Raw genomic sequence first — 14,678 nt, forward strand, 5'->3', positions numbered from 1 at the left:
TTATTCAACTGTTTGTTTTAATTATGCTGAGTACCTGGAGAGATGTCTTAGTTTGGTATAAAGCAGAGGTGGGGGGCAGTAAGAAGAGGGGGTCTTTGTGACACATTTTTTTTTTTACATTGGAGTCTGAAGGGTGAAGGAGTTAGCCAGGCTAAGAGAGTGAGGAGCCTGTTAGCGCAGGCTCACAGCGTGCGCAAAGGATCTGAGGTGGAACCAACACTGCAGCTGGAGCAGAGAGGACCGAGAGGCAGGCTGGTGAGGTCAGACTTGAGTCACTGTATGAAAAACAGAAGGATCCCCCCACCCCTACCACACCGGGAGCACCTCTGCCCCCTCTGCTGCCAAATGCCTTGAAAGCCTTACTTCCTCCCACTCACTCATTCTTTAACCCTTTGCAACCTGACTGCCACCTCCACACACTTGAGACTTATTCTTTGAGGTCACCAGTGACTTTTTGCTGTCATACTTAGGCCTTTTTTCTGTGCTTGTTATCTAAAGCATTTGATGCTGCTAAACACCCCCTTCCTGAAAGATGTCCCATACCCCACTGCTGTCTGGCTTCTGAGACACAATACTTCTCTCCTTTCTGTCTGTGTCTTTGCTCTCTTCTCTTTGGTGTCTTCTCTTCCTCTCCTCTCTCGCCGCCCCCAGTACAGACTTTCCTAAAGGTTCTGAGAACGGCAGATCTTATTTATTCCTAGAACTGTGCAGATGACCTGCTTTCACCTGTGCTCCAGTTGTCCCTTTTATTCATATTTCTTCTTCTGCACTCCCTACCTCCCCAAATACCAGCTGAGCAGCTTTAGGCACTGGCCAAGGCACTGGGGACACAGTGGGGAACAAGAGGCAGGGCCCTGTTCTTAAGGGGCCAACATTCTAAGATGTTAAACTTGGCGATAAATAGGTGCTGTTACGTGCGATAAAGAAAATTAAGTATGGTAATTGGTAGAGAATGCTTAGGTGGGTGGGAGAGGGCCTACCTCTGAGGAGATGACATTTGGGCTCAGACCTGAATGATGGATGATGAGCAGGAGCCAGCTCATGCCATGACCTGGAGGAAGAGTACCAGGCAGGGAGCAGCAGGTGCCGAGGCCCCACAGTGGGATGATCTTTCCATTTCATCTGGGCTCCCTTACCTGCATGTCTTGTTGACACCTCCCATTTAACTGCTCCAGAATTAATATCATCTCTTTTTCTGACCCAGCCAACGCAGTGGATGATTTCTCTCTTCCTCTTAGTACTATCTCTGTTCACCACCATCAGAACCAGTGGTCAGAAAACTTTTCCTGTAGAGAGGAAGACAGTAAATATTTTCGGCTTTGAGGATCATGCCACTCTGTGACAACTCCACAGTTCTGCCACTGCAGAACTAAAGCAGACATTGACAACGTGTAAACCAACAAGTGTAGCTGTGTTCCAGGAGAACTTTATGTACGGACGTTGACATTCGAGTTTCCACTTGTCACAAAATATTATTTTTTCCCCAACCACTTAAAAATGTAAAAATTTGTATAGCTTCCTGGCTGTACAAAACATGCAAGAGGCCAGATTTGGCACGTGGGCCCAAGTTTGCTGACCCCTGCCTTAGGTCATCTTGGTTTCTCGCCCTGCTGCGCCCCTCCCGCACCCCCTCCGTCCCCCAGTCCAGCAGTCTGCCAGGCCCTCTCAGTGCTCCCTCCCAGCGTGTGGCTTTTTTGTCTTCTCGCCATTCCCTGCCTCTGACCTAGCTTTTCTTTACCTGGGGGATCACAGTAATCTCCAGCCTAGGCTCCCTGCTTCCAGCCTTTCCCTCCAGTCTGTCCTCCATACAGACATTGGATAATCTTCCTGCAGCTTGACTCAGGTCACAGAATTTCCCTGACCGCAGCCTTTGGAAGCCCCACAGAAAACAGTCCAAATTCCACCTTACTGTAGTATTCCAGGCTCCTTGTCATAAGATTTCAACTTTTCAGCTTATTCTCCCATTTCTCTCCTTCTGTGCCAAAGTAGATTGTTCACTATTTTGCATTTGTGCCTCAGACATTCCTCATATTTTTCTGCCTCCTCCTCCTCCACGGACTTTGCCCGTGCCTCATGCTCTCTATCTGTTACAATTCTGTAGCTTTCAAGGCCCCTTCAAATGTCCCTGTTCCCTCCGCCCCAGCCCCCAACAAGAGGCATGTGTATACTTAGTGCTTCAGTGGTGTGTGATCCTCTTTTCTAGGGCATTGTCTTCTGCCTTGTGCTTCATTCCTTTGTAGACTTCCCTCCACTGTGCAGTCCCAAGGTTCTTGAGGACAGGGACTTATTCATTGTAATATCCCCTTTCACAGAAGATACATGGGTTATTATTGAGTAAATGCTAAATCCTCTGTATACAATTTGTAGAGGTTCAAAGTGGGAACTTTTTTTTTTTTTTTTCGGTACGCGGGCCTCTCACTGTTGTGGCCTCTCCCGTTGCGGAGCACAGTCTCCTGACGCGCAGGCCCAGCAGCCATGGCTCACGGGCCCAGCCACTCCGCGGCATGTGGGATCCTCCCGGACCGGGGCACAAACCCGTGTCCCCTGCATCAGCAGGCGGACTCTCAACCACTGCGCCACCAGGGAAGCCCCGGGAACATTTTTACTAGAAGGAGTTTGGCCAAATTAAATCCTTGATTCTTATATAAAGTAGTACAGTTTTGTGAATGATCACCAAGTATTTTGGAAGACTATGGTGGTATTTTTCGTCCTGTCAGTGGCTTAAATAAATAAGTTTAGGCAAATTTTTGATGTTCCTCTTCAGGAATTTATGTTTCCTTTTATAAAAAAGAAAAAGAGAAAGACTGTTCTGTAAATCATAATGTTTCCTTGCCCGAAAACTCGAGGCCAAGTTATTTGCTTATTTTAGGTTGCTATTCATTTTTCTTACAGTGATCTCCCTGCCTCAGTCTCCCACCAGATCACTTTTCACATGTATTAAGTCCTCCTTTTAATGAATGGTTCTGTTTTGTAAGTCTTATATATTTATATGAGTAGCCCCAACTTATATTTTGGTGAGAAATAGAAATTTAAATAATAAATAGTAGGCCCTTGATTTACCCAACCTGAGGTGACACCAAGATGGTAAATATCTTGAAAGGAGCAGGCAAAAAAAGGCTCTGAGGCAATATGGGAATCATGATGTGGGTTTGGTGGAAAATGAGAAAAGCACTTTCTCAATCTTCTGGTGAACTTGTGCTTGGGGTAGCTTTCAGGTTTGTGGGATGTGTAGCACATCTTGTCCAATGGGAAGGAGAGGGAGCAAGAGGATGAGACTCAAGATTAGGCAGCTTTCCTCTAATAAGAGTTTGATAGTGTCTGGTCTTACATTTAGGTCTTTAATCCATTTTGAGTTTATTTTTGTGTATGGTGTTAGGGAGTGTTCTAATTTCATACTTTTACATGTACCTGTCCAGTTTTCCCAGCACCACTTATTGAAGATGCTGTCTTTTCTCCACTGTATATTCTTGCCTCCTTTATCAAAGATAAGGTGACCAGGGCTTCCCTGGTGGCACAGTGGTTGAGAGTCCACCTGCCGATGAAGGGGACACGGGTTTGTGCCCCAGTCTGGGAAGATCCCACATGCCGTGGAGTGGCTGGGCCTGTAAGCCATGGCCGCTGAGCCTGCGCGTCCGGAGCCTGTGCTCCGCAACAGGAGAGGCCACAACAGTGAGAGGCCCTTGTACTGCAAAAAAAAAAAAAAAAAAAAAAAAAAAATAAGGTGACCATATGTGCATGGGTTTTTCTCTGGGCTTTCTATCCTGTTCCATTGATCTATATTTCTGTTTTTGTGCCAGTACCATACTGTCTTGATAACTGTAGCTTTGTAGTATAGTCTGAAGTCAGGGAGCCTGATTCCTCCCGCTCCAATTTTCATTCTCAAGATTGCTTTGGCTATTCGGGGTCATTTGTGTTTCCATACAAATTGTGAAATTTTTTGTTCTAGTTCCGTGAAAAATGCCAGTGGTAGTTTGATAGGGATTGTATTGAATCTGTAGATTGCTTTGGGTAGTAGAGTCATTTTCACAATGTTGATTCTTCCAATCCAAGAACATGGTATATATCTCCATCTATTTGTATCATCTTTAATTTCTTTCATTAGTATCTTACAATTTTCTGCATACAGGTCTTTTGTCTCCTTAGGTAGGTTTATTCCTAGGTATTCTGTTCTTTTTGTTGCAATGGTAACAAACTCTTAGAGGAAGACATAGGCAGAACATTCTATGACATAAATCATAGCAAGATCCTTTTTAACCCACCTCCTAGAGAAATGGAAATAAAAACAAAAATAAACAAATGGGACCTAATGAAACTTCAAAGCTTTTGCACAGCAAAGGAAACCATAAACAAGACCAAAAGACAACCCTCAGAATGGGAGAAAATATTTGCAAATGAAGCAACTGACAAAGGATTAATTTCCAAAAGTTTCAAGCAGCTCAATAACAAAAAAAAACCCAATCCAAAAATGGGCAAAAGACCTAAAGAGACATTTCTCTAAGGAAGATATACAGATTGCCAACAAACACATGAAAGAATGCTCAACATCATTAATCATTAGAGAAATGCAAATCAAAACTACAGTGAGATATCATCTCACACCAGTCAGAATGGCCATCATCAAAAAATCTAGAAACAGTAAATGCTGGAGAGAGTGTGCAGAAAAGTGAACCCTCTTGCACTGTTGGTGGGAATGTGAATTGGTACAGCCACTATGGAGAACAGTATGGAGGTTCCTTAAAAAACTACAAATAGAACTATCATATGACCCAGCAATCCCACTACTGGGCATATACCCTGAGAAAACCATAATTCAAAAAGAGTCATGTACCAAAATGTTCATTGCAGCTCTATTTACAATAGCCAGGACATGGAAGCAACCTAAGTGTCCATCAACAGATGAATGGATAAAGAAGATGTTGCACATATATACAATGGAATATTACTCAGCCATAAAAAGAAATGAAATTGAGTTATTTGTAGTGAGGTGGATGGACCTAGAGTCTGTCATACAGAGTGAAGTAAGTCAGAAAGAGAAAAATACCATATGCTAACACATATATATGCAATCTAAGGAAAAAAAAAAAAGGTCATGAAGAACCTAGGGGTAAGATGGGAATAAAGACACAGACCTATTAGAGCATGGACTTGAGGATATGGGGAGGGGGAAGGGTAAGCTGGGACAAAGTGAGAGAGTGGCATGGACATATATACACTACCAAACGTAAAATAGATAGCTAGTGGGAAGTAGCCACATAGCACAGGGAGATCAGCTAGGTGGACTGTGACCACCTAGAGGGGTGGGATAGGGAGGGTGGGAGGGAGGGAGACAGAAGAGGGAAGAGATATGGGAACATATGTATATGTATAACTGATTCACTTTGTTATAAAGCAGAAACTAACACACCATTGTAAAGCAATTATACTCCAATAAAGATGTTAAAAAAAAAAAGATTAGGCAGCTTTTACTACGTCAGCTGTTTACATGCTTTGAATTTGATATTTAATTTAATCTTCTAATAGCCAGAGAGTTGGATCTTAATGGCATCATTTTCCAGATAAGCAAACAAAGCTAATAAATGGCAGAGCTGGAATTCAAATGTGCAGCGCTCTCACTAAAAACAAAACAAAACAGAACAAAAAACTTTCTACTCTTCCACTGTCCCCCAGCTTTACTGAGATATAATTGGAAAACCCTTCAACTCTTAAAAAAGCCTCCTTTCTATTGTCTTGTTAGTTGTCCCCCCTCCCTTTTATTTCTGACATTGGCATTTAAATGAGGACCCATGGAATGCGTTCCTATCCTGTTTTCCAACGTAATGCTTCTGAAGTAGTTTTAGGCTTTTGGAGAAGTCTCTAGCCACCTATGTTGTATTTGGTATTGTTAGGTGCTAAGTAATAAAGAGGATCTGAAAGGAATTTTTTTTTTTTTTTTTGGCAGGGATGAGGGTGTGGGAGGTGAGATGGGTAATTGGGTTAATTTAGCTGTCCTAAAGATAATTTAGTATTTTCCTGTGAAACGTCTTTGACATTTTAAAATCGAACTTGATTTACTGTTATTTTATATTACCTGGTTATTATGTAACATGTCCCACGATTACCTGTTTGGATCTGAGTATACTAGTTGTGTTATGAAAAGCACTCTGGACTTAGAACCAGGAGGAGCCAGTCTTAGGCTTTCCTCTGACACTAGCTCTGTGATTTTGGGCTCATAATTGATCCTCAGTTTTTCTTAAGTGTAAAGTGGATTTAATAGAACCTATCACCAGGGTGGTTTTGTGAAGGTTAAATGAGGTAGAACACTGCTTCAGACAGTGCCTGAGATTCAGTAGCATTTAATAAATGTTAGTTACCCACCCCCATCCCAAATATTGAACATTGCCAGAAAGTCTGTAAATGTAATGTTATGTAACATTTATGTTTATAAGTGGAGACTTTATAGATACATATTATTCAAGTTATGAACTTCTGATGCAGGAAGCCCACTTATGCAAATAGCTGGGTTCCCACTACTACAAAAGCATCAGTATAAGATAGTGGTTCGGACTCCCAAATCTGGAACCAGCATCTGTGGGTCTGAATCCTGCTTTATTTTACAAGCTGAGTTTATTTTACTAGCAAGTTATTCAACCTCAGTTTTCTCAACTGCAAAATGAGGATAATACCACCTACCTTATAGGGTTGTAAGGATTAAATGAGCAAGTATGTATATTTGTATACCAACATCCTATAAAGGTTTGCCACTGTTACTATTTGTTATCCTCCCATCTTCTCATTGTATAGACAGCCAGTAAGTCATCTGGAAAGTCCCTGGGATTCCATCTCATATCTTCTCTGATCGGGAGAATCCTCCGTACATCATATACCTGTCTTTTCCCTCTGTCTTCAGTCTCTTCCTGGTTACTGCATTTTAGTTCATGCTACCCTTTTCTCATGTGTAATGCACTTTCATCAATCCCCTTCTTTGTACATTTCTTGCCTAGACACTTAAAAAAATCTGTTTTATGTGAAACTCCAAACATTTTCTAACAGTGACTGATAATCCCAGCTATGTGTTCAGGATACTTTTTTTTTTGTGTGTGTGTGTCACGCGGGCCTCTCACTGTTGTGGCCTCTCCCGTCGCGGAGCACAGGCTCCGGACGCACAGGCTTAGTGGCCATGGCTCACGGGCCCAGCCGCTCTGCGGCATGTGGGATATTCCCGGACCGGGGCACGAACCTGTGTCCCCTGCATCGGCAGGCGGACTCTCAACCACTGTGCCACCAGGGAAGCCCCAGGATACTTTTATTCCAAGGAAGATGAAAGTTGTATAATCTCAAGCAAATGAAAAAAATGTATGTAAAGTATTGTTTATGGAATGCTTACTCTGTGCCAGTCATTCAGATTAATAAACTGAGGCTTAGAATGGTTGAATAACATGTTTAAAGGCACCCAGCTTTTATCTGGGGGAACTTGGATTTGAGTTAGGCCAGGCCTACCTGGCCCTTGGTCTCAAAATCCCTGAGCTTAGTTGCCATAAAACTACAGGCACCTCCTCGCCACTCCATCTGCACCCCTTATTAACGTACACTTGAGTTTCCCTCAAACTCCAGCTTTCAGATGACAAGATCACTCATGGTTCTCTTTGGCTGCAGTAATATTCTGCTCATTTGCTAGGGCAGCTGTATAGTGTTTCAGATACTTTGTGTTAAATTGGTCTTTTGTGTGTTGGCTTGGAAACCTAACCACATTTATAGTAGTGTGTATTGGGGGAAAATGTGCTCCAAGTTTCAAACAACCAACTGGGAATGAATTTTTAAAAACGCCCAACTGTTTATAAACTCAAGACTACCAGTGTAGTTGTTAGAGTATATTACCTTCGTTGATATACTTTAAAGGCTTATGTGTCATACTTGAACCAGACACAGTCTGGAATGGTATACACATTATTGCACTAATTTGCTTAGTTGTCTGTCCTCATCTGTGGCTGACCTTTGTATCACCAGCCACTACCATTGTGTTTGCCACATAGTAGGGATCCAGTGAGGAGACCTATTTAGTCCTCTTTAAAAAATCCATGGTTTTTTTATACTTTTCTGTAGCTAGATATATTTCAGTAAGAAAAAAATCAATGGAACGTCAGGCAACATTGAAAGAGGAATATTGCCATGCAGCTACGAATCGGATGAAAATACTGCTTATGCTAGGCGGAATTAAGACATTTACAGGTATTTGGGAGCCAGACACTTATGAGAATATTGCTTTGATTATTGGGAGGCAAGGAAAGCAGTCAAACGAGTTCCTTCTTGGCTTCGAGTCTTGTTTACTTTTCTTAGGTTAGAACTAATAGCTCTAATGGTTTTAAGAGAACATGGAGACAGGTCTGCTATGAAATGCCAGCATATTTAGTTCTAAGTTTATAGACATTTTCTAGTAAGTACTGTTTAAGGGTTTGTAGCTACACAATGATCATAACATCTTATAATAATTTTAAGAGTTTGAAGAAAGCAAAGCCTCCCAGGGACACTTCCTTCCCCAGTGTTACAACAGAGAAAACTAAGAGAGCACTTAGTGACTCACCCAAGACCTCTGTGGGCCACCACTTTAGCATCATGCTCAATTTGTGATTGAGTCATACATGATACAGAAGGTAGTCAGATGTAGAACTTAGGTAACTAAATATGTACCCATTTGTTCAAATAGTTCTGAGACATCTAAGATGTATTTGTGGGTAGGAGATTTGGAAATTATCTGAGAGAAATTAGGATTATGTAGGGTCCAGTCATTACCGTGGATATTATGAAGGGCAGTATCTCGTGGGAGAGGAGATGGCAAACTGTTGTTTTCGGCCCTTGCCACCCTGGAATTTGCAGAGGTTAGGGACCAAGTCCCTCTTGTTTATCCTTCTAGCCCTAGTCAGCCTTGTGCCTGCTAGTGAGCAGCTGGTCAGTAGTGGAGTATTATTGATCACATGAATGCCAGGCATAGACACTAACTGTGGGTTTGTCTTGTGGAAGGCCTATTTGATTGTTTGGCTGGCATTTCTTTTTTTGTGTTTTTCCTTTTGTCAAGAGAAAAACCACTTGACACAGCACCCCTAATCTAATTAGACCTTAATGGAGGTAACAGTTATATTAAGAACAGGAAAAACAAAGTGTTGAGAGGTCATTACAGATAAAAAGGTGCTCTCTTGTATAACTTTCATTTGAGACTTCAGGCAACTGAGATTCAGAGAGGTGAAGTGATTTTGAGTTAGCCCCAAGCCCTGTACTCGCCCACTGTGCCCCGTGGCTGCACTGCTCTTGACTGGTTTTGGGGAACAGCACAGCCTGTATGTAATGCCTCCCCTCTGACAGTCTGCTCAAGTCCCGCTGCTCACGGGTGCCTCTGCTGCCACCTGGTTACACAGAGCCTCCTGGAGGCCTGGTCTTCAGGCCTGCTGCCTCTGGTCACACTCAAGGCCCTGCCCACATACCACATGCCACCTGTCTTTGTCTTGTTCTTGCAGTGGGGCCTGCTCTCAGCACATTCTCACCGTGGGAATGAAGCCTGGGAAGTAATTCGGTCAAGGTATTTATGACTGAAACAGGGTGCCTCAAAGCAGGCAATCTGCTAACCCTGACTTGGGCCTCTGAGGAGAGAAAAGTTTTTATTTCTTCTTTTCCTTTTTCTTTAGTCATTAAAAAGCTTCGGGCTGTGAATTAAAACTAATTGTAACTTCTTAATTTTATACAGGAAAGATACATATTTTATGGGATCTCCATTGATCTGTATTATGTTTCCTTTCTAGAGACATTAGGCCGTTGCATTTTTAGTTGTTTCTCTAAAGAGTTATTTTTGAATTAATTTTAGATAATTTATCCAAGCTATGTTCAAAAAGTAGTTTCATATAGAATACTGTTAGCCATTCTTGCATTTACTTTTAGAGAAGTCAGGATGTAAGCCTAATATTGGCCCTTACGAGGCAGTCATTAGAAATTTGCTATGGCTACTGGTGAATTCTTTAAAAATTTAATTAACATTTTAAAGAAATAACATATTTGCATTTTATGAAAATCAGAAATAAATAATTCTAAGATGTCACTCAGATAAACATTTTTGTTAATATTTTAGTGTTTATTGTTTCAGACTTTGTTTCATGCATATATGGAACTATTAAGTTAAAAAATTTCCAAGGAGATCATAGAACATAGTGCTGTAATCTGGTTTGTTCACCAAGTGACTTCTCATAATTTTACCCCTATGAGGTAATAACTTTTGGTTAGGGTGACAGCTTTTTATGGTACATGGTGTGGATGAATGAAAGTTTGTTTACCTAACCCTTTAATCTGTTGCATATATATTATTTGTTTTTCCTACTATAAATAATCCTGTTACAGACACCTTTGTGCCTCCTTTTTTTTTTTTTTTTTTGAATTTTCTGATTATTTCCATTAGGAGACTGTAAATGGTATTGTTGTCTGAAAGTTATTCACATTTTAAGATTTTGGGTATTATTTATGCCATGATTTAAAAAGCACACACTGTATTTTAACAGAAATATCATAAATCTGCCCAGTTGGTTTTTTCTAAGACAGTAAGTTCTGTAGGTTCCTTGACAAATAAATGGTCCTGGGGACTGCGGGATGCCTGAGCCGTGCTTCTAACAGTTAGATCTTCCCCTGAGCACTGTAAACATTCTGGGCTGCCAGATTCTAAGATTTGCTCTGGAGGTGTGAGATAGAAGCCACCTTAAATAGCTGGAAGATAATCCTGGGGAAGAGACAGGCTTTGTCATTTTTGTGTTTACCAGGTGTGCAGCATTGAACCTTTAAAACCCTTCCAAGTAAAATAGGGTCTTCCCCCCCACCCCCCTTATGATTAAAATGCTGGCTGCTAATCTTTCATGATAAAGAGAGAGCAGTTTCAGAAGATGGATCATTTCCTGATTAGTGGTTGTAAAGATTTCACATGGATGGTATTCCCAGTGTTGTGAAGTTATTTTATTGGTCAGGTCTGCTTCAGTGAAATCAACATGGCTAGCTTATCTTTGCAAAGACTTGTGACAACAAGTTCATAACTACACTCCCTGGGGAGTGCAGTTTACTTTTAAGATTTTGCTTCAGGCATCTCTCTGCAGCCTTATGCTGTGAGTCTTTAAGATTCCAGATATGAAACTGGTTTGACATTAATTCCTAGCATGACAGCTTTTTAGATCTCCTCTTTGCCTAAGTCAGATGAAGTCTGCAGAGCTAGCAGCATTCCTTCTCCCTTTATTTGCTCCTTTCTCCATGTCTCCTGGTTCACAAAAGAGAGTAATTATACCTAGGCAGTCATAAACATTATTGATTAGATTTGTATTTAATAAAATTAGACCTTGTCAATTATTAGTGAAAACTAAACCAAGGGAACCTATAGTTATGGAGCATTGAGTTGAACAACTTGGAAAGGGCAAAGTTCTTCAAATAAGGCACAGATAAAAGATCTTATCTGTATATTCTTCTGTTCTTTGACTTAAGTATTAGAATGTTCCTCCAAAGCCTCAGTTTTCAGGGTAATGCTTAGGTGTTCTCTTTTATTTTATACTTCAGATAATTTAGAAACACTTGTATTTCTAAATTTATTTCTATTTTATGCATTGTATAGTTCTCCCTCTATATAATCTAGTATAGATTTAGATTGATAATTTTTTTAAATTATTGTTTTTTCAGAAATGTAAAAATATTCTGGCCTAACACGATGATGTATTTACCAACTGGAAAGATTGTGTTAAATTTGGAATTGTACTTACTAAATTATGGAACTGTGTACTACTGTTCTAGTATGTGATACTGCAGATAAAATTTCAAAGGAACTATGGAGAGAAAATTCTTGTAAAGGGTCGTATTGCTCAGTGAAATTGCTTTTCTTTTGGATATCCCTGTTCTCTTTTGGTGTTTGAGGTGTGGGGGGAGGAGGTTTGCACAGGAAAGGTGTTGAGATTTATTGGCCCAGGTAACTGGAGCCTCTAAAGAGCAGGGGAAGAGAATCCGTGAGCTCCAGCGATGTCAAGGCATGATCTCTTTAGGAGTCCTACTTGGTTCTGCTTTTCTTTCATTGGTCTCATTTCTTGCCACAATGAGGTTTTCTCCAAATGGCTCAAAAGAGAACAACTGGCTGCCCCAAGGTGGTGTTTTTCTGGCTTCCATTTGTCAGATCTCTCCAAAGGACTTTTGCTTGGGTCATCCTTTGGTCACGTAGGTGGACAGTCATCAGTAGGGGTCAGGGCAGGACACTGTGATCTGTAGTCCTAGCAGGACCACATGGCATGAGAGGTTTCTACGCAGATAGAGACAGCAAATGTCTAACAACATCTTGAATTGGCAGTTAAAATTTTTTTCTAATTGTGGTAAGATACACAACATAAAATTTACCATCTGGACCATTTTTAAGTTACAGTTCAGTAGTGTTAAGTACATTCACATCATTGTGCAACCTATCTCCAGAATGCTTTTTGTCTTCCAAAACTGAAACTCTATACCCATTAAACAACACCCCTCCACCCCATCCTCCCCTCCCCCCAGCCCTTCGCAACCACCATTCTACTTTCTGTCTCTATGAATTTGACTACTCTGTGTAGCTCATTTAAGTGGAATCATACAGTATTTATCTTTTTGTGATTGACTTATTTCACTTGGTGTAATGTTCTCAAGGTTCATCCACATTGTAGTATATGTCAGAATTTCCTTCCTTTTTAAAACTGAATAATATTCTATTCAGTGTATATACCACATTTTGTTTATCGTTCATCGACAGACACTTGGGTTGCTTCCACCTTTTGGCTATTGTGAATAATGCTGCTATGAACATAGACGTACAAATATCTCTTTGAGATGCTGGTTTCAATTGTTTTGTGAACTGGCAGTTTTTTACACAACTCTTAGGTCAAACAGGTGAACTAAGTTCACCTTTTTCCATAAAAAACTGCCCTTTATCTTAACCTCCCTCTCATATCACCTTCACTGGTTACCTAAGCCATATTGTGGGGCTTATTTTGACTCATCTCTCCTGGACTGTTAGTCACCAAGTTTGATAGATTTTTAACTCTTGAGTATCCTTTTAGTCCAATAGCTTCCCTGAGTGTGGTTTGTTCTCAAGGTGCTCTGTGAGTAAAGAATTTCATGGTCAGATAAGTTTGGGAATCGCTTGATGTTGCTTAGTTTATCCTTTTCTTGGAGAACTAAAATAAGAAACTATTGAATATTAGCCAACTGTTTTCCAGATATATGACCATGGAGCTACCTTTTCACTTAACGTGTATGAAGTTGAGAAAGAAATACTGTTCTCACTGCTCTTTGCCTTTTCACGCCCACTCCTTACTGCCTTTCTGTAGGTTTCATCTCTGGCTTAGATTGTAGCCCAGTCTCTGAAATCAGGGGGTTTAAATCTTTTTTGTCTTATTGATCCATTTGACAGTCAGTTGAAGCCTCCTTTTCTTGGAATAAAACAGCTTAGACAGTGAAATACGTAAGATTACAAATCATTCACTAATTTGTTAGAGAAGAGCCGTACTCTTGTTCATTCTCAGTTGCTGCAGCCTGGAAATATTGTATGGTGGGGAGTAGTATGGGCAGTGGAGTTTGGGCAGTCTGTGTGGACAGGTTATTTAACTTTCTGTGTCTTAGTTTACTCATCTGTAAAATGAATATAGTAATAGTACGTACTTCATAGGGTTTTATGAGAATAGATGAGTCCTTATATTCAAAGCACTTAGAACAGTGACTGGTATATATAAGTGCCCAATAAATGTTAGTTGCTATTTCTGTCTTCCCTCCCTCCCTCCCTCCATGGTAATATCATTTTTTATCATCTTACTGCAAAAGATGATTTACGATTCCTGTGAAGTTCATTATTCAGTGATTTTGCATGCATTTCATAGTTAATCCTCAACGAAGGAAAAAAATGCATCTGATAATGCTCCCAGTAATTAACTTTTTGGAGCTCATTAATTTGGAAAATATAGATCATCCTTTTATTAGTGTAGAGCAGGGGTCCCCAGTCCCCAGGTCACGGACCGATATTGGTCTGTGGCCTATTAGGAACCGGGCCGCGCAGCAGGAGGTGAGCAGCGAGCAAGCGAAGCTTTATCTGCCGCTTCCCATCGCTCGCATTACTGCCTGAACCATCCCCCCCGCCCCCAAGTCCGTAGAAAAATTGTCTTCCACAAAACCGGTCCCAGGTGCCAGAAAGGTTAGGGACTGCTGGTGTAGAGTGTTTGCTTTACTTAAACATTTATTCTCAAAACTTAGTAAATAATTTTAGAGGAAACACTGCAGAAGGAAGTGTGGTTATGTGTGAGTGACTGACTTAGAGGATTTTTATTTTTACTGAGACTTAAATATTTTTTCTTTGAGAGTTTGAGCGGGTAAGAGCATGAGTTTCAGTCATAGCCCTGTGACTTTGGACACGTGACCTAATGGCTTGCCATTTACTATGTACCACCATTTACTTATTTGCAGAAATGAGGCTGCTTATACTTAACTAGGGTTAATTTGAATATTAATGTGATAGCATGCAGAAAACTTTCCTGTGGTAGGTGATCTGTAAATGGTTTCACCTCTTCTCTCTCTTTCCAACGGAGGCAGAAGAGAAATTCCTGTGTAATCTGTTGCTCAGCTCTGATGCTCCTCACTCTGTGGTGGCAAATTTGCCTCTTACCAAGGCTTTATTGGTAAGCATTTTA

General features: G+C 40.8%; 1 protein-coding gene across 3 annotated transcripts in view; it reads left to right on the forward strand.

Annotated features, from left to right (window-relative positions):
• The window catches only part of JAK1 (Janus kinase 1), a 139,912-nt gene that overhangs the window by 8,388 nt on the left and 116,846 nt on the right, over positions 1–14,678 (forward strand). The window contains exon 2 of one of the 3 annotated variants that reach the window (XM_033408980.2): positions 14,577–14,666. The exons of 1 other annotated variant lie outside the window; for it this stretch is intronic. The gene's annotated coding sequence lies outside the window, so the exon portion shown is untranslated. The remainder of the gene's footprint in view (positions 1–14,576; positions 14,667–14,678) is intronic. One more of the 3 variants, XM_033408979.2, reaches the window with a different exon arrangement.

The sequence above is a fragment of the Orcinus orca genome, chromosome 1 (genome assembly GCF_937001465.1).
Source record: "Orcinus orca chromosome 1, mOrcOrc1.1, whole genome shotgun sequence".
Lineage (NCBI taxonomy): Eukaryota > Metazoa > Chordata > Mammalia > Artiodactyla > Delphinidae > Orcinus > Orcinus orca.